Source organism: Schistocerca cancellata, chromosome 7 (genome assembly GCF_023864275.1).
Source record: "Schistocerca cancellata isolate TAMUIC-IGC-003103 chromosome 7, iqSchCanc2.1, whole genome shotgun sequence".
In the NCBI taxonomy this organism is placed as follows: domain Eukaryota; kingdom Metazoa; phylum Arthropoda; class Insecta; order Orthoptera; family Acrididae; genus Schistocerca; species Schistocerca cancellata.
In genome coordinates this window covers 182,011,216-182,030,166 of record NC_064632.1, presented here as the reverse complement: position 1 = coordinate 182,030,166, position 18,951 = coordinate 182,011,216, and the positions used below count along the sequence as shown (strand labels likewise).

At 41.6% G+C, this 18,951-nt stretch overlaps 1 protein-coding gene across 2 annotated transcripts in view; it reads right to left on the bottom strand.

Moving 5' to 3' along the window:
* LOC126092366 (lipase member M-like) overlaps positions 1-18,951 on the bottom strand; it is a 176,163-nt gene that overhangs the window by 39,228 nt on the left and 117,984 nt on the right. The gene's annotated exons all lie outside the window — the stretch shown is intronic.

Here is an 18,951-nt window from a genome sequence, read left to right as displayed (position 1 = left end):
GTTACTGATTTGTTTTACTGTTGGGGCTACGAAGCGGTATATCACCTACTGCACTCCTCCTCAGCCTTCGTGAGTTCAACTCGATTTCTAAACTGAAGGAAACAGCTCACGGCATTCGCTTCAGAACTGCTACAAATTCATCGGGCAATAGGCCGCGCCGCTCGAACTGTCAACACAACTGGCACTGCTAGGAGTATCCTACGACTTCCACATCGCTGTCAACGGACTATACACAATGCTGGTGACTACTTTGAAGGTCAGTAAAACTTTGAAACACGCATCTATTTTGTACCAGCTGTAAGTAAATAGTTGCCACTACTAAAGTTCCAATCCTCGTATCTCGGGCTAGAATCTTTTCGACCGCCTCTCGTAATGAGGTGCGAGCGGCGGCCTGTGGACTCAGCGATGGCGAGCGGCCCAGTAAATGCGGCGGCAGAGAATCGGGCGCCGAGGACTGCGCAATCAGGCAGCAGTCCTCGGGTCGTGGCCCGGCAGCTGGTGTGGAGAAAATGATTCAAATGGCTCTGAGCATTATGGGACTTAACCCTAGCATTACCAACGTATTTTTTGTTACATGTAATACCAACGGGGGGGCCTCAAAGGCCCATAAAGAATACCACAATTTATTTTATCATAAATCAAGTTTATTTACTTCTGATACCTCTAATAACAATTCAAAATGCTTAGACATTGTTTTTGTATACTGGATAATAAAAGATGTTATTATAATAGGAATAAAATGAACAAATCACGAGATTCAGTTTATATATTTTTTGGAATAATGTTTCAAAATAGTGTTTTCTTATAAAAACGACTTTTTTAATTCGATACACTACATGAAGCAAACAAAATTTACTGTCTCATTCTGCAACGCATTTTTCACACAACACTGTCTTCCTGCAGTGTTTCCCACAGACGTGTTTGTGGCACTGAGAGCAGGCAACAGTTGACTTTCCCAGCTTGTTGTACTTGATCTTTTTAGATGCAGCTTCTTGGCAGCATAGGTGGCACCGTCCACGTGTTCCTGGTTCTGCTGTTGAGGATGATGGTTCTACAGAGCAGCTGAGCTTCCGTTGTGTGATGCTTTCCATTGCCATTATTACTGGCTTCTGAAGTCCATACAAATTTTGTGCCCGTTTATCTACTTGAGATCTTATTAGTTCGAGACCTAAGTTAGTGATAAAAACTCTTCTGCGGTTTAGCAAATTCTTTTTCCAATTCGGAAAGTTGAGGAGGAAGAGTGAATATGCATTTATTGCTGCTATGTCAATGAGTGTGTAGAAGAGGGACAAAGGCCATCTTCTTGTTCCTCTCTTTGTGCTGTAGTGTCTTGCCATCTGGTCTATGGTGTCCACGCCTCCCTTTGTAGAATTATAAAAAAGATTTATGTTAGTCTTTTCTGAGTCTTCATTCAACACCCCTTCTGAGTGATAAGTTGAAAGCATCAACAGCAGTCGTTTTGGCTTCTCGCGGACTAGCGTTGATGCAAGAGTAACTGGTGGCCTCTGTGTCTGAGGGTCAGTATAAGCAAAGATCGAAGAGTGTAAACTGCGGCCAGTTGTAGTCTTCAGCTCTTCAGGTATGTTTCGTCTGTTAGACTGTAGGGTGCCAACAAGTGTGAGGTGAAAATCATTCCATAGAGTCTCAGCAAGCTCCACTGAAGTATAGTACCGATCTGTGGTAACATTACGGCCTGATTTTTCAATAGGTTTTATTAGTCTCTTTACAATTTCCATCAGTCCATTTGAATGCTGTGTATTTCCTGACTTGCCTGTATAGATGTCCATGCTGATCACATATCTAGTCTCAGAATCAGACAGCATTCGAATTAGAATGCCGTATTTTCCAGGTTTTTCTTTTAGAAACACCTTGAATGGACAGCGACCACGGAACAAAGACAACATCTCATCCACTGTTGTATGTAGACCAGGAATGAAATACAATGGAAGTGAAGAATTGAAACTTTCAAAAATTTCCCTCATTGGAGCAAACTTGTCAGTCTGGCGACGAATTTCTCTTGTGTTCTTATCATCAAACCGCAATATTTTAGTCAATTCGAAAAATCGGGTCCGACTCATTGATCCATAGTACACTTGTCGGCCCTGAAGCAAAGACCATAAATCTTGGACAGGTATCTTATTGTCATGATTTGAACCCATGATTAGCAAGAGTCCTGTGGTGTCACCGCCAGACACCACACTTGCTAGGTGGTAGCTTAAATCGGCCGCGGTCCATTAGTACGTGTCGGACCCGCGTGTCGCCACTGTCAGTACTTGCAGACCTAGCGCCACCACATGGCAGGTCTAGAAAGACGGACGACATTGCTAGCGACTAGACGTACGAAGCCTTACTCTCATTTGCCGAGAGACAGAATAGCCTTCAGCTAAGTCCATAGCTACGACCTAGCAAGGCGCAGTTAACCATATCTGGAGAGAGTCTTACTTGTATTCACCATAAACGATGTATACCAAAAGGATGGATTAAAGTTAAGTATTCCCAAAGCAACGTACTTTTCTTATTAGCATTAATTGAGCATCCTGTTCCAGAACTCACGCCAGCCGGCGTGTGTGTACGCGTGCCTATCGGTAACCTCACCCTGTGTCTAGACTGTCTTGTATAGACACAACAAGTCCTATATAACAAAATAACTCATCTTCATCTGTGTGCTGAATACCTAGTCGAGAAGCCTCTTCATTTGAGTGTAGTTTTATTAGATTCATAATTTGAGGTGTAAAAAAGAGCTCTATAGCCTCTTTCGGAGACGCAATTCTTCCTTGTTGTCCTAGCCCCATTCTTTCTCGCACTATATTTTGTACAGAACGCCGATATTGTCGAGATGGCTTCGTAATATACTCTCGTCCACTTTTTGCAATGAATTTATCACATTCCGTATCATTATCATCTGGTGGATTGGCTTCAACCTCATCTTCATTCTCAGACGATGAATCAGTTCTAATTTCTTCCACATCATCATCCACTTCACTTTCCTCTAAATCTGATTCGTTCAAAACTTCTTCTAGCACTCTTTCAATGGAACTATCACGTAAACGATGTCTACTCATGTTGCTGGTTCAACAGCAGCAGAAACACTGAAAATAACAATGGTCCGCTTCATAATAATATGTCTGAAGGCAACAATGCCAAAATTCGTTTCATGGTAAGAATTTGAAACGAGAGACTCAACCTCGTAAATCTTTCCTTGCTATTACCAACGGGTGGGCTTCTAAGGCCCACAGAGAATTAAATCAAGTAAATGAATTTTAATTACATTTTTATTCCGAAATTCTGTAATGACTCAATAGTACATTCAATAACGAACAATTACCTTTGCTTTCAAGTTCATATATCAAAGGGTGTGGATACAACATAGAAAAACTGAGTCAGTGGGCCTACGAGGCCCCCCCCGTTGGTAATGCTAGGGTTAACATCTGAGGTCATCAGTCCCCTAGAACTTACAACTACTTAAACATAACTAGCCTAAGGACACCACACACATCCATGCCCGAGGCAGGATTCGAACCTGCGGCTGTAGCGGTCGCGCGGTTTCAGACTGAAGCGCCTAGAACCTCTCGGCCACACCGGCCGGCTGGAGTGGAGACAGTGACATTGTTACAGTGAGGACTCCGAGGATGCGGCAAACACAGCCTGGGCGCAGCTAAGTTGCCCAGCTGGTCAAATCCCACAGGGTAGCTACTGGAGGGCTTAAATGCAGCTGCTGGATTCTGACTTCGTGGAAGTGCAGTGACTGAGTGTCACCAAGGAAAGGTCTGGAATAGGGCCGGTGAACGGCGTCCGTCCGTTGTCGTATGGCAGTGTGTCAAACTGCTGAAGCTTCCTGATGTTCCAGGGTCGTTGACACGTGGAAGTGGCAATACGGAAGCAGTCACACGACGAGAGGTACTTGTGTCAGGAGGACGTAGATCACGTGGCACTTGTACTGGCTTTGGCTGATGCTGTTACATCTCTTATGGATTGTCGGCCGTGCGGCGGCAATCATGCTTGCCAGAAACAGCTACCAGCGGGAGGAGATCATGGAACAATTAGTCTCGTTCTTCACTTTCAGTGTGCAGAGAAATGAACATGCAGTTGTAGCGGTTCTTGGGATTTCCCAGATCAAAAGCCCAGGACAATGAAAACAGAAAAAATTAGAGCCACCCTCTGCTACAAGACAAAGAAGTAAAAAACTATGTCCACACATGTAACTAAAGTGACGCCACAGATGGTGGCATACTACAGTGACACCATGAGCTGCTGTTCGTGCAGGACACTACAAATTTTACTTAGTAGTGCTGTTTTCAATACGGAGTGAGTTAAAACTATTTGGGTCTGTATTGGTATTATTGTGCAGATTATGGAATTAGAGCTGAGACAATAATTACGCGCAAGGAAATTAAATACAAGAAAATGAAATTCCAGAGGTCAGATCCGAAAATGGATTTCGCACGGGAATAAAATACGGACAACAAACACACTTATATAAAAAAAAACACTCGAAGACGAAAATTGTATGTGCTATGGAAAACCAACCAACAGTTGGCTGGTAAATACATTCTGCAGACGCATCACTCTTCCGAGATTTTAGAATTTTATTATACTCCATTGACGTAAAACATTCCAAATACTACTTCCAATTTTCACTTTCACAACAGTCATGACGCATGGGATTTATCTGACTGATACAATTTAAAATTTCTCTAGCGTTTCGTTCCTCAAACTAAGTTCTTTATACGATTCCCCTTTTTTGTTCCGCTTTTATTTTAATTATTTATTCACACAAAACTCTTTGCGGATTATGGGATATCAGGTCGCTCTTCTTTTAGGTACAGAAATCGTAAAATCATACCTAGCGGCCACCTTTTTTTACCACTTTTGGTTAGAAAATGAAAATATGCTGAAAACAAACGAATTATAGAAGCAGTAATTCAACCTAAACTGCGATAGGCAGCTGGTTTTACGAAATAAAATCACCAGGGAGTAGTTGAATGGTAGTGTACAGTGGCATCATTATGTACAATAGTCCGCCTGCTTACCTGGGTTGTACTGTGCTTGCCTCCCGTGCAAACGGCCCCGGGTTCCATTCCCGTGCCGCACGGGATTAGCCGAGCGGTCTGAGGCGCTGCAGTCATGGGCTGTGCGGCTGATCCCGGTGGAGGTTCGAGTCCTCCCTCGGGCATGGATGTGTGTGTTTGTCCTTAGGATAATTTAGGTTAAATAGTTCAAATCAAATGGCTCTGAGCACTATGGGACTTAACTTCTGAGGTCATCAGTCCCCTAGAACTTCGAACTACTTAAACCTAACTAACCTAAGGACATCACACACATCGATGCCCGAGGCAGGATTCGAACCTGCGACCGTAGCGGTCGCGCGGTTCCAGACTGTAGCGCCTAGAACCGCTCGGCCACCCCGGCCGACGGTTAAGTAGTGTGTAAACTTAGGGACTGATGACCTTAGCAGTTAAGTCCCATAAGATTTCACACACATTTGAACATTTTTACATTCCCGTCCGGGCTGGAGATTTTCTCCGCTCGTGGACTGGGCGTTGTGTTGTCCTCATCATCAATTCACGCTCATCACTGGCACACAAGTCGTCCAAAGTGGCATCGACTTGAACAAGACTTGCACTTGGCTGCCGAACTTCCCCGAATGGGGCCTCCCGGCCAACAACGCCATACGCTCATTTCATTTCCATTATGTAAAATGGACTTTTAATTTTTAGTGGCATATCTGGAAGCGGCAGCACTGCAGTTACGTGGCCTACAACTAGGTAGTTCCTCAATCAACTGTGATGCCACTACAACATGCCACGAGCAGTTACGTTGCCTCAGTAGCGTCTGTGAACGAGGCTTCAGGTTATTAATTGAGAAAATATGGCAGCAGGTTTTTGATTATGTAAGAATGCCAGTATGGTCTTCTTAAGAACTGCTTATGAGGTCAGATCGTCCATATGAGGTCTGGGCACGAATTTAAGACATTGCATATCACCAGAAAGAAAAACCGTTAGTTACATTAAGGTGAGCAAACATGTTTTATTTTTCACCCGTTAGTTTCTGTATCGGAAGGCTCCGCATATAGCATTATTGCTGTGGCAACTTTGTTCGACCACTTGTCAGCGGCTCATGACTTCTATACGAAATAAGATAGGAATTTCAAGTAAGTCATTCATCAGATTAAAAAAAAATTCTTACTTTATTCCCCGCTTTACGTTTTGTCTTTAATATTAGTAACTGAAGAGCAGTTATACTGCAATGTGAGACTCTGGAAGAAATAGAGTTTATTAATAACATAATTTCACAATGGTATACACAGACAGTCCGTCTATATAACCATCAGAAATTATATAGACTGAAGACTGGGTAGATATTGGACGTTCCTTTATAGTGGAGTATCCCTTGTCATTTTAATTGTGGTTATTCTGCATAGATAGAAAACACGAAGGACTCGTTCAATTTAATGCAGTTGCAAAGAAGTGAAGAACTGAACATTATTTCAAGATGTATGTGAACCATGGTGACCTGGCGCCAGTGTTATTTCGTTCATGTATCGTTGAGATCGACTGTGATTGAGCTAAGCTATCTTTGCTTCTCGCGTGTCTTATCTTCCGGGTTGGCGGGCGAAGGTGATTGGGTTGTTAGCCTTCGACGGGTAACCCTGGAGATCTCGTGACATTCGCTGGGAGACGAGTGTCAACGGCTGCCGAACGAGCGTGATGACCGTTATACAGTATGTTGTGGTGTGAAATTGGTCGGGCGTTTTGGCGACACGCGCAGCATGGAGATACAAGTTCTGTGACTTCGCTGGGAACAAAAATTTGAAGTGAAGCTGTGGAACCCGCTCCTTCGTATTGTGTACGTGATATGAAGTAAGTGGTCGTAATTGTGTTTTGTTGACCGACGCACTCAGAGGCATTTAAATTTTATTATTATGGTGAGACTTTCACACTCGAACTTTAAGATGGTGAGGAAGTGTGCAGTTGGCCTAGGTAAATAATGGCCATTATTTGAAAGTTTTCTCAAAAGTTTTACTCGTGCTCTGTGTTTCTTGTAATCAAATGATTTTATTACTTTTGAATACATTGTGGGAGTGAACAGTGATCAATGTGTTACAAATATTTGCTATCAAAAACTGTCTTGATCACAATTTATTTATTACGGTGACCGGACTACTGCTAAATACTTTAGAAGAAATTGAAATCTATTCACTTCAAAAGAGTAAACCGTTATCTGTTTTAAATGAGCAACTTGAATTCAAAGACAAACATTTCTCTGAGCTTTTTGACGATGTGCTTTAGAATGTTCACTCGTCTGTCCTTCGTTTTTAAAATTATTAAGACCTTTATGAAATATTTTATCTTTACTTTGTAATTTTATTTCGCCAAACATTATTTTATGTCTGTCTATCTGTTTTTAGAATGTTTGCTTATATGCTTTAAGACTGCATATTGCTAATTCACATCCCGTTATTTCTGACACTACGGCTCGTAGTATTATAATTTTAAATTCCTTTCATTTTCATTATTTTTATTTGTTTATAAGACTGGCATGCAACATAAGACATAGCAATGCCTTTTAAAAATAGTCGCATGTAAAAAAAAATGGTATCTACATATGAACTTCATAGACGATATTTCATAAATATGCGTGACTACTGTGTCCTCTCGATTCTTATGTATTCTATGTAAATGGAAGTCTCTTATTACACTAGTAAATCGTATCTGTGCAGCGTGTACTACACATGTCAGTTAACGATTATTGCAGCCTGCTCATTGAGAATCGTTTCAATAAAGACATGTTGCTGCTCAATAGTACATCGTCTGACGTGACAGTCTTTGCCATTCCACTTTCGCAACAACTTCGTTAGGAAGAAGCCTGCTGCCACATCTTTGCACTGGCGTTTATCCTCACCATGGCAACCACTAGTTCGCCTATCGACTTTACAACAACGTCAGTGGAAAGAAGCCTGCTGCCACATCTTTGGAACGGCGTCCAACTTCACCATGGCAACCAGTGGTTCCAAATGGTTCACTAACAGGCCTTGAGAGGGCAACCCATATACTGTCAAAAAGAAAGTTCATTTATCCTTCATGTTTAAATATTTTTAATGCTTCTTAATTGACAATAGCTGTTGAACAGGCTAAGTTTAGTGTGTGTTTATTTTCCTTTCTTGACAATGTTATTTTAACTAAGAAATTTTACATTGTTATTCGACCTATAACCCATTGGTTAGTAATGACATCATTCCGTCAGAAGTGGGCGGAGCCTCCATTATACATAGTCCAAGACGTGCACTGGTTTCTCCAGTAGTGATTTACCACCAGAAGGTGGTTCTTACTATTGGTAATTCATCGTTTTGTAGCTTTATAACTTTATGTATTTTCTTTAATGCATGTAGCCCTCTAATTAAAGCTTTGTATACGACTTGTAGGTCTGAAGATGACCACAGTAGTGATCGAAACCGGTCACTGTAATAAACAAATTGTGATCAAGACTGTTTTTTACAGTAAATAAAAGATTTTATGTTGGCGTTTTCAAAGCCTGCGCTCTATTAATAACCATGTACAAATGCTTAACGTCAAAGTTGCGAATTTGTCAGTGGTGTAACGTGATCCTTTACACGCTTACCCATATATAGAGTCAAAGGTTCTGCCGAGTGTTTCTATGTTTCAGAGTTGTTGGAATGTTTTTGTGATTCGCGCAAAAACCTTTGATTGTGCCAGCGCCTTGGCGGGGAGTGAAATGTCATCCGAGGTATAGGCCTGGCAGTGTTTAAGAACCTGGCCACTACCGGGAGTTGTTCACATACCGCCTTCCACAATTTAGTATTTACCTTCCTTCTGCCAAGGCGGGTTAAGCTGGTAGATATATAAATATACATTGTACGTATCTTGTTCTTATACGAAACTGTTTCCTTAAATATTAGCGACTGGCACTGGCTAAACTTTAAATTGCATAGCATCTGCTGAGTTCCTTGCAGCTCTTTCTAGTACTCTTTTATTAACACGTCTGAGCACGTGAATATTCATTTTTAAAGATCAATGTTTCTGCTGTAGTTTTTTATGTAAGTGGTTCTATCATGTTATGTAATTGGATCTTAGCTTGGCACTAATGTTAAAGTGTCATCAAGTCACCTTTTATTGGTAACTGTTTTCATTATATGTATTTTGAGGGGAGATTGAATTTCTGAAGTGTGTCAGTAATTCTGTTTTCTTAATAAGGGCAAATAAAATGAGGGGCATTAGTGACCGGCAACGTTAAGTTTGTAATTGGCCTTTCAACAAGTGCTCCTTTAACGGATTGAAATAGTAAGTTTATAAGGGTATTTTACTGAAGACTGTTTAGTGTGGCCATATTAATGTAATAACTGGTGTTAAGGAGTTTGATGAAGTGGCTATGTGAAGTAATTGATAATTGCTATGCTTAAGGTTTCTATAAATGCCTGGCACATTAAGTTTTTGAAAACTTTCTCTTAAGGGACTGTTTACTTGAGCACTGAATACGTTGGGTTTCTAACTGTATTTGCAAAGCTTTATATAGTGGCTCGTCCACAATCTGCAATTGTCAAATTCTTTAAAAGGCGTAATGTCAATAAACTGTCTTAATTATAAATTGTGACTACCAACCATGATCCCATCCCGCTTCTTCTTTTATGGTATCTAAGATATGGTGAGTAAGTGTGGTACGATTAGGGACTCACGTACCAGTATGTAGTTATAAAACGGCGAAAAAATGTTAGTATTTCAATTTTTCAAGTTGACTGTTTTTGGAGTTATTTGCCCTCTGAGCGGTTTGATATCGCCCATCACAACTTTACCTTCCTTGGCAATCTCTTCATCTCAAAGTAGAAACTGCGTCCAACGTCCTTAATTATTCGATGGGTATATTACAATCTCTGTTTTCCTCCCTGTAGTACAATGGAAGTTATTCCCCCATGGATTAACAGATGTCCTTTCATCCTTTTCCTTCTCGTCAGTGTTTCTACACATATTTCTTTAGTCGGCAATTTTGTGGACAACCTCATTTCTCCTCATACCAACTAATTTTCAACAGCCTTCTATAGCTCCACAGCTTAAACGTTACGATACCCTTTCGATTTCTCTACAGTCCATGATTTACGTCCATACAATGCTGTGCTCCAGACGTACGTTCTAGGACGTTCCTTCCTCAGGCTGAGGGCAATGTTTGATATTAGACAACTTTTGGCAAGGAATGGCCTCTTTGCCTGTCCTAGTGCTATTTTTATATTCTCCTTGCTTCGTCCGTCAGAGGAAAATTTGCTTACGAGGTAGGAGAATTCGTTCATTTCGTCATTTCAGGGTCTTCAGGTTTTATGACGAGTTTCTCACTAATCTCAGTTCTGTTAAACCTCACTATGTCACTGTCGCCACTTCCGCCGCCGGGCAGCGATCCGAGGACTGCTGTCAGACTGCCCAGGACTCTTCGCCCACACTCTGCCGCAGTCTCGCCTGGGCCGCTCGCCATCGCTGAAGTCCGCCAGTCGCTCGTCAGCCGCAGATCCTGGGCAGCACCGCAATGGCAGAAGACGCTGCTCCCTGTCGCACACCGCGCCACAGCAAAACCGCGTGCGGGGCAGGAGAGAACGCCTGACAGCGCAACAGAAGAGGTAGCACCCAGAGGAATGTCTAAGGATACGTGGACAAGGAAAACAGATTCCCGAATTTCGCTGTTAAAAATACACTTTCTCCCGGGTGAAAATACATTTTTTCCGTGTTAAGCCACAGTATACTTTTCCACTGAACTGTAAAACTTATCAATCCTTTGAATTGTTATGGTTTCATACACTGGGGTAGAATTTCCCGGCACTTTATAAAACGAAACTCGTCCGGCTCGTGGTCTTGCGGTAGCGTTCTCGCTTCCCGCGCATGGGGTCCCGGATTCGATTCCCGGCGGGGTCAGGGATTTTCTCTGCCTCGAGATGACTGGGAGTTGTGTGTATTTCATCCTCATTCACTCGCAAGTCGCCGTAGTGGCGTTAAAGAACTTGTGGAGCGGCGGCCGAACCGCCTTGCGAGGGGTCTTCGGCCACCAATGCCATCCGCTCATTATCATTATTATTAGGGGAGAACCACGTTTTGAAAAGATCTTTGATGTGGCAGCAACATGTATACTGCATATCTTCGTATTACGGAAGTATAAATGCGAATTCCACCAAACACAGCATCTTACTTTCCGAAGCATTGAAATGGAGATTGCGATGCGCTTTTGTAAGCCAGTCATAGCTCATGTCACGTGATCTCATCAGCCGATGACAGCGGGTATTCACAGTATAGGACATGTGATGTAGTCAGCCAATAGCAACATCACTGTTAAGCAGCACGAACACACAAATCGGAAAAGTTGATGGTTTACATTGATATACACAAAGTTGCTACAAGAAAAGAAAAGCTTTCACATATAATATTGGTCTCGAAGATACATAAGCTTCAAGAGAAGCTAAGCTTTCACATATAATATTGATCTTTCCTGCGAGTGTTACACTTTTAAGATATATCACACAAATGTACCAGTAAAATTTTTAACAACGACATAAATGTCTGATCTTCTGGGCTCGATATTCTTCTAAACGGTCGTCCTCAAGGAATTGAATTTCAAATGAGAGTCAAACGCTCTGTGATTTAAGAAATTCATCGTACATTCTCGCAAATAGTTCATCTTGCGTAACAGGAAATTTACTTTGAAAATAACACTTTTCAAACAACCATTCGCAATATTTTCTGTTAGAAATAGTTTCGTTTCAGCAGTTGTCAGACAGCGCCAGATAACGGCGTCACTGCGATTGCGGAGCTACGATGATGTGGCAAGCCCATATGTTAGTACGTGTAAAACATTAAAAGATCTTACATTATGACAGAAAAGAAACAAGACATTAGAGGATACTCCTAGAGTATCGGAATTTCGTAATCATACTAAAATGAATAATTCGTCTTGAAGTCCACATTCGTACGCCCGGATTCGGACGTAAATTTTCTTGGAGTACCACTACTGTATTATCTCGTTAGGTTCTTTATTATGGCGCAATGCCATACGTGCTAGAAGATGAAAATGTGCACTTGAAATGCAGCGAATAGTTGAAACTAACTAATAGTGTGGAATAAAAAACTTCGTTTCAAATAGATTGCCTTTTATTAATCTTTTCCTCTGTGGCAGTCAAATTTCTTTAGCAAACCGACGATAACAACTTCACTGTTCTGCAAGGTGATTAATGCTTTACGGTCAGAAAGGTGGTAATAAAATCAAATCTGTAACTAATAACATATTTTAGCCTTCCGTAATTATATGAATGAAATTTAATTCGCTTGATAGCCTCCGGCCACAGAAATTCGTTTTGTTTTCATTTGGCATGAGAGCAATAGACGAAGAGGAAACAGCAAAATCACTAACAGTAAACATGGGTCACGTGGAGACTACCCACCTCCGCACTTCAACTCAGACCAAAATTCCGAACCGGGGCAATACTAGATAACGCCCCCACCCCCTCACTTTCGAGCGTTTGAGGTAGGACGCCAAAAATAAAAAAAAATCGACTTTCCACATATATGTTCATTTTGTAGCGCACATCTTTCTGAAGAGTGATACGTAAAACATATGTGTTCGAGGAAATGTAAGACATGTTATTTGGTCTTAAGTGTGTCAAAGTGCAGTGCCACACCTCTTCACGCAACATTCTTCTATCAGACGTCACTGTATTTCGCTCTGTGGAATTCAGACGTGTAATATTTTGTAATGGATGACATCAAACTACATTCGGGACAGTGGAAATTAAAATGTCCTGTGGTGCCTCTCCTGCTCCCAGTCGGCCGGTTTGACATCCTGCCTTCTTCTTCTTATTTTTTTTTTTTAAAGAAGAAAATAAACTCGCTGTCAAAGCTGCATGGGATTATTTGTAACCGGGAGAACAATAAATCTATTTTGCCTATTAGCTAGTAACTTGCTATTTTGTGTGACATAAAATTAAATATAGGATACATAAAACAAGTAGAGACAAGAGACAAGCAACGCAGTACACATTTCTTCAGTCCTTAAGTACTAGCATTTCTTCCTCTCTAATCTTGCTACACCTTTACATGGCGTACTTCCCTTTCTGGAAAAGAATCTATTACCTCATCAAAGTTCGCCAAACGTTTTGCTACATGAAAAAAAGAAATGTCGTTGTCTAACACTGAAAAAGCTATTAATACAAATAGTACCCAAGACTGGTGTGGTTTCTTGATCTGATAATGTGTATTTTGTCACTGTCTGCTAGATAAAACGAAATAGGCTTTCCTAATATAGCAGTAATTGTAACACACATCAAATAAACAAGACTGGTTTGGCACAAATGATCATTTTTATAACACGACACAATGTAATTCCCGAAGTACCAATATCAAATGCCTATTAGACCCACTAAAAGCAGAAATCTTTATGTTAGGAAATAATTTCACATTTCATTCATACGCTCCAGCTTCTCAAGTAGAAAAGTAGAAGTACGAAATTTGTATATAAATTTGGAATCGTAATATTCTTCCATAATTTGTGTGATGCTCCCGTTTCTTATCCTTTGTTCTAACAAACAATCTTGTCATTACTAATTCTGTAATTATTCCTGCCAGTGTCAAAATTTATCTCCAGTTAACTTCACTAACCCTGCCACAATCACCGGTTTAGTTACCCCGCGTTTATTCTCCGGTTAGGCTGGGGTTGGGTTGTTTTGGGGGAGGAAAGCAGACTCCGGTTAGGCGTTATTAAGTGTTCGTACAACGCGTTATCCGCGCTGCTCCCAGAATAGAATTTAAAGTGGTTGATAGTCTGAGACTGTACAACTGGTCCTCACTAGTGAAGCGCTGTGGCCAAAACCTTTGTGTCAAAATTTGATTTTCTTGGATACACTGAGAAGATAATACGTAATCTTTCTTACCTGTTATTTCTGTTAGTCGTTTATATCCACTCGTACAGACTGATACAGACAAATGCAGACTAACTAATCGGAGGTCTGTACACTCGTTATAATACCTCGCGCGTTCATGTATCCCCGAGGAGAAAAGGTTCTACGTTAGCAGCAATCTCACTGGCTGCGTTACATATTAATACGCGGATCGGCGGAAGCAGAATTTGGTCCGTTCTCTATGGCAGCGCCATCTCGAAGTGCGGAGACGGCTGAGCGCTGCGCCTGCGCTGTTGTGCTTAGCGGGGCGCGCTCTAGTGGGAAAGCTGTGTACGCGCTGACTACGCGGAACTATGTACACAACAAAATGACTTCAGAAATCAGCGAATATATTACTCCAACAGATTCAATCATTTTTTTTTATAATTATGTAGCAATATGCATCTTTGGAGAAAAGAGAGCCACTTGTATGAATATCAAGAACTCAGATGGAAACCCAGTTCTAAGCAAAGAAGGGAAAGCAGAAAGGCGGAAGGAGTATATAGAGGGTCTAAACAAGTGCGATGTTCTTGAGGACAATATTATAGAAATGGAAGAGAAAGAAGATGTAGATGAAATAGGAGATATGATTTTACGTGAAGAATATGACAGAGCACTGAAAGACCTAAGTCGAAACAAGGCCCCGGTAGTAAATAACATTCCATTAGAACTACTGACAGCCTTGGGAGAGCCAGGCCTACGAAAACTCTACCATCTAGTGAGAAAGATGTATGAGACAGGCTAAATACCCTCAGACTTCAAGAAGAATATAATAATTCCAATCCCAAAGAAAGCAGGTGTTGACAGATGTGAAAATTACCGAACTATCAGTTTAATAAGTCACGGCTGCAAAATACTAACGCGAATTCTTTACAGACGAATGGAAAACCTGATAGAAGCCGATCTCGGTGAAGATCAGTTTGGATTCCGTAGAAATGTTGGAACAATTGAGGCAATACTGACCCTACGACTTATCTTAGAAGATAGATTAAGGATGTCTAGCATTTGTAGACTTAGAGAAAGCTTTTGACAATGTTGACTGGAATACTCTCTTTCAAATTCTAAAGGTGGCAGGGGTAAAATACAGGGAGCGAAAGGCTATTTACAATTTGTACAGAAAGCAGATGGTAGTTATAAGAGTCGAGGGACATGAAAGGGAAGCAGTGGTTGGGAAGGGAGTGAGACAGGGTTGTAGCCTCTCCCCAATGCTATTCAATCTGTATATTGAGCAAGCAGTAAAGGAAACAAAAGAAAAATTCGGAGTAGGTATTAAAATCCATGAAGAAGAAATAAAAACTTTGAGGTTCATCGATGACATTGTAATTCTATCAGAGACTTGGAAGAGCAGTTGAACTGAATGAACAGTGTCTTGAAAGGAGGATATAAGATGAACATCAACAAAAGCAAAACGAGGATAATGGAATGTAGTCGAATTAAGTCGGGTGATGCTGAGGGAATTAGATTAGGAAATGAGACACTTAAAGTAGTAAAGGAGTTTTGCTATTTGGGGAGCAAAATAACTGATGGTGGTCGAAGTAGAGAGGATATAAAATGTAGACTGACAATGACAAGGAAAGCGTTTCTGAAGAAGAGACATTTGTTAACATCGAGTATAGATTTAAGTGTCAGGAAGTCGTTTCTGAAAGTATTTGTATGGGGTGTTGCCGTGTATGGAAGTGAAACATGGACGATAAATAGTTTGGACAAGAAGAGAATAGAAGCTTTCGAAATGTGGTGCTACAGAAGAATGCTGAAGATTAGATGGGTAGATCACGTAACTAATGAGGAGGTATTGAATAGAATTGGGGAGAAGAGGAGTTTGTGGCACAACTTGACAAGAAGAAGGGACCGGTTGATAGGACATGTTCTGAGACATCGAGGGATCACAAATTTAGCATTGGAGGGCAGCGTGGAGGGTAAAAATCGTAGAGGGAGACCAAGAGATGAATACACTAAACAGATTCAGAAGGATGTAGGTTGCAGTAAGTACTGGGAGATGAAGAGGCTTGCACAGGATAGAGTAGCATGGAGAGCTGCATCAAACCAGTCTCACGACTGAAGACCACAACAACAACGACAACAACAACATAGGTGCAATGTATTTCAAACACATTTTAACAAAAGAATAAGAGCGGCAAATAGCTTACTATCTAAACCAATAAACAGCATTTAACTTAAAATGGGCGTCTTATCATTTATTAATACACATTTCTTACCCTGATTTCAAAACAGTTACCAAAAACTACTTAAAGCAACACCAAATTTTACCAATTTGGTGGTGGAGGATCACAACTCTCCTTTTTTTAAGCGATATTCCATTCTCCCAAACGGCCTCCCCCCATTAACCCCCCCCCCCCATCCCGCCTTGACCGATTTCTGACATCTACAATCGCCCCTGCATAGCAAGCACTTCACACTAACCCTGTTAGTGAACAACTGCACCCACAGACATGGTTCAAATGGCTCTGAGCACTATGGGACTTAACATCTTAGGTCATCAGTCCCCTAGAACTTGGAACTACTTAACCCTAACTAACCTAATGACATCACACACATCCATGCCCGAGGCAGGATTCGAACCTGCGACCCCCACAGACATGGCGGAGTGACTACAATGCAGGTATGAAGTATACTCAGAACACAGCAACAATCAGACTGATGCGACTTATTGTAGCGTCATATTGCAAAACTTCCTTAATACCCTTTGTATGGCGTTTCAGTTTTTGCCATCGAATTATTTCCATGCCCGCCTGCACCTGTCGTCGATCTTTCCTTCGAAATTTAAGAACTATTTATCTTTCACTATCGTTTCTCCTTAGCCACGTCGGACTCGCTACATAGCGCCAAACGGGGAAAATCTTACTCCTCCATTGTTACAGAGGCCTTAGATCGTGGCCGGATACGGCGTGCCAAACCGCATGCGAACCAGACGTGTGGGCCAAGTGTGGGTCAAAGGTTGACGTGTCTCGTGGTGTGGAGGACGTACACAGATCTAGTACCCGTTTGCACAAAAAGAAGCAGTGCAGAGGTGTACCGTCACAAGCCTTTAAAAGTGTATGGGAATGACAAAAGAAAAAGATGACAATTCTCATTATCTACTGGGCGATCGCGTAATTCGTGGCCACTACAAATTTGCTCTGAAATGATATTACAGTACCACGTAGAAAAAAATTAAAAGTTTACTTGACAATGAAAGAGCAAATGATTACAATGATCGACAGACGGGATCCATGATTCTGTTCATCAAGAAGAAATTGGTGCTACGAATGGTAAAATTTCCACTTTCAGTTACAACACTTTTTTGATGAAATTGGAAAAACTTTATACATTACTAGAAAAGTACGTTGGTTAGGTGGAGGGGCATACTTCGAACGATTTTTCGATTTAAAATCCGCTATTGTTCAATTTATGAAGGAAAAAGGAGTGCGGAACGAAAATTAGAACATCCAGAGTGGTTTTCAGAGCTAGTATTTTTAGTGAACTTGAATGCACATTGCCCGCTATAAAGCACTGCAAGGTAAGAAACAATTTATTTCTGATTTGTTGGCGATGCATTTAAAAAAGAAAATCGCATTGTAGACGGGACAAGTTATGACAAATACAGTCCAGTTCCCTAAGCTCAATGACTTTAAAGAAAACGTGGGGTATCAAAAATGCATTGTGGCCTTGAAAGTTTTCTAAACGTTTCGAGGACACTGCTAATCTTAAATCTGCTTTCGCGACTGTTTGCCGCTGTAGCTGAAACAGCACCTGCGCGTGTGCAGATGTAACTGATTCATCTGCTGTGTAATTCCCATTTTAAAGACAAATGCCTTTACGTTAAAACTGCCCAGGATATCAGTGTTTTCCTCAAGTAGAGTTTCCACGTCTCCATAACGAGGTTGCAAAAGTGCTGCAATTTTGTGTGTGAAAGACCTGTTTTCGGTTATGAATTTAAATACACTACTGGCCATTAAAATTGTTACACCAAGAAGAAATGCAGATGATAAACGGGTATTCATTGGACAAATATATTGTACTAGAACTGACATGTGATTACATTGTCACGCAATTTGTGTGCATAGATCCTGAGAAATCAGTACCCAGAACAACCACCTCTGGCCGTAATAACGGCCTTGATACACCTGGGAATTGAGTCAAACAGAGCTTGGATGGCGTGTACAAGTACAGTTGCCCATGTAGCTTCAACACGATATCACAGTTCATCAAAAGTAGTGACTGGCGTACTGTGACGAGCCAGTTGCTCGGCCACCATTGACCAGACGTTTTCAGTTGGTGAGAGATCTGGAGAATGTGCTGGCCAGGACAGTCGAACATTTTCTGTATCCAGAAAGGCCGGTACAGGACTTACAACATGCGGTCTTGCATTATCCTGCTCAAATGTAGGGTTCCGCAGGGATTGAAAGAAGGGTAGAGCCACGGGTAATAACACATCTGAAATGTAACGTCCACTGTTCAAAGTGCCGTCAATTCCAACAAGAGGTGACCGAGACGTGTAACCAATGACACCCCATATCACAACGCCGGGTGATACGACAGTATGACGATGACGAATACATGCTTCCAATGTGCGTTCACCGTGATGTTGCCAAACACGGATGCGACCATCATGATGCTGCAAACAGAACCTGGACTCATCCGAAAAAATGACATTTTGCCATTCGTGCACCCAGGTTCGTCGTTGAGTACACCATCGCAGGCGCTTCTGTTTGATGATGCAGCGTCAAGGGTAACCGCAGCCATGGTCTCCGAGCTGATAGTCCACGCTGCTGCAAACGTCGTCGAACTGTTCGTGCAGATGGTTGTTGTCTTGCAAACGTCCCCATATGTTGACTCAGGGCTCGAAGCGTGGCTGCACGATCCGTTACAGCCATGCGGATAAGATGCCTGTCATCTCGACTGCTAGTGGTACGAGGCCTTTGGGATCCAGTGCGGCGTTCCGTATTACCCTCCTGAACCCACCGATTCCGTATTCTGGTAACAGTCATTGGATCTCGACCAACGCGAGCAGCAAAGTCGCGATATGATAAACC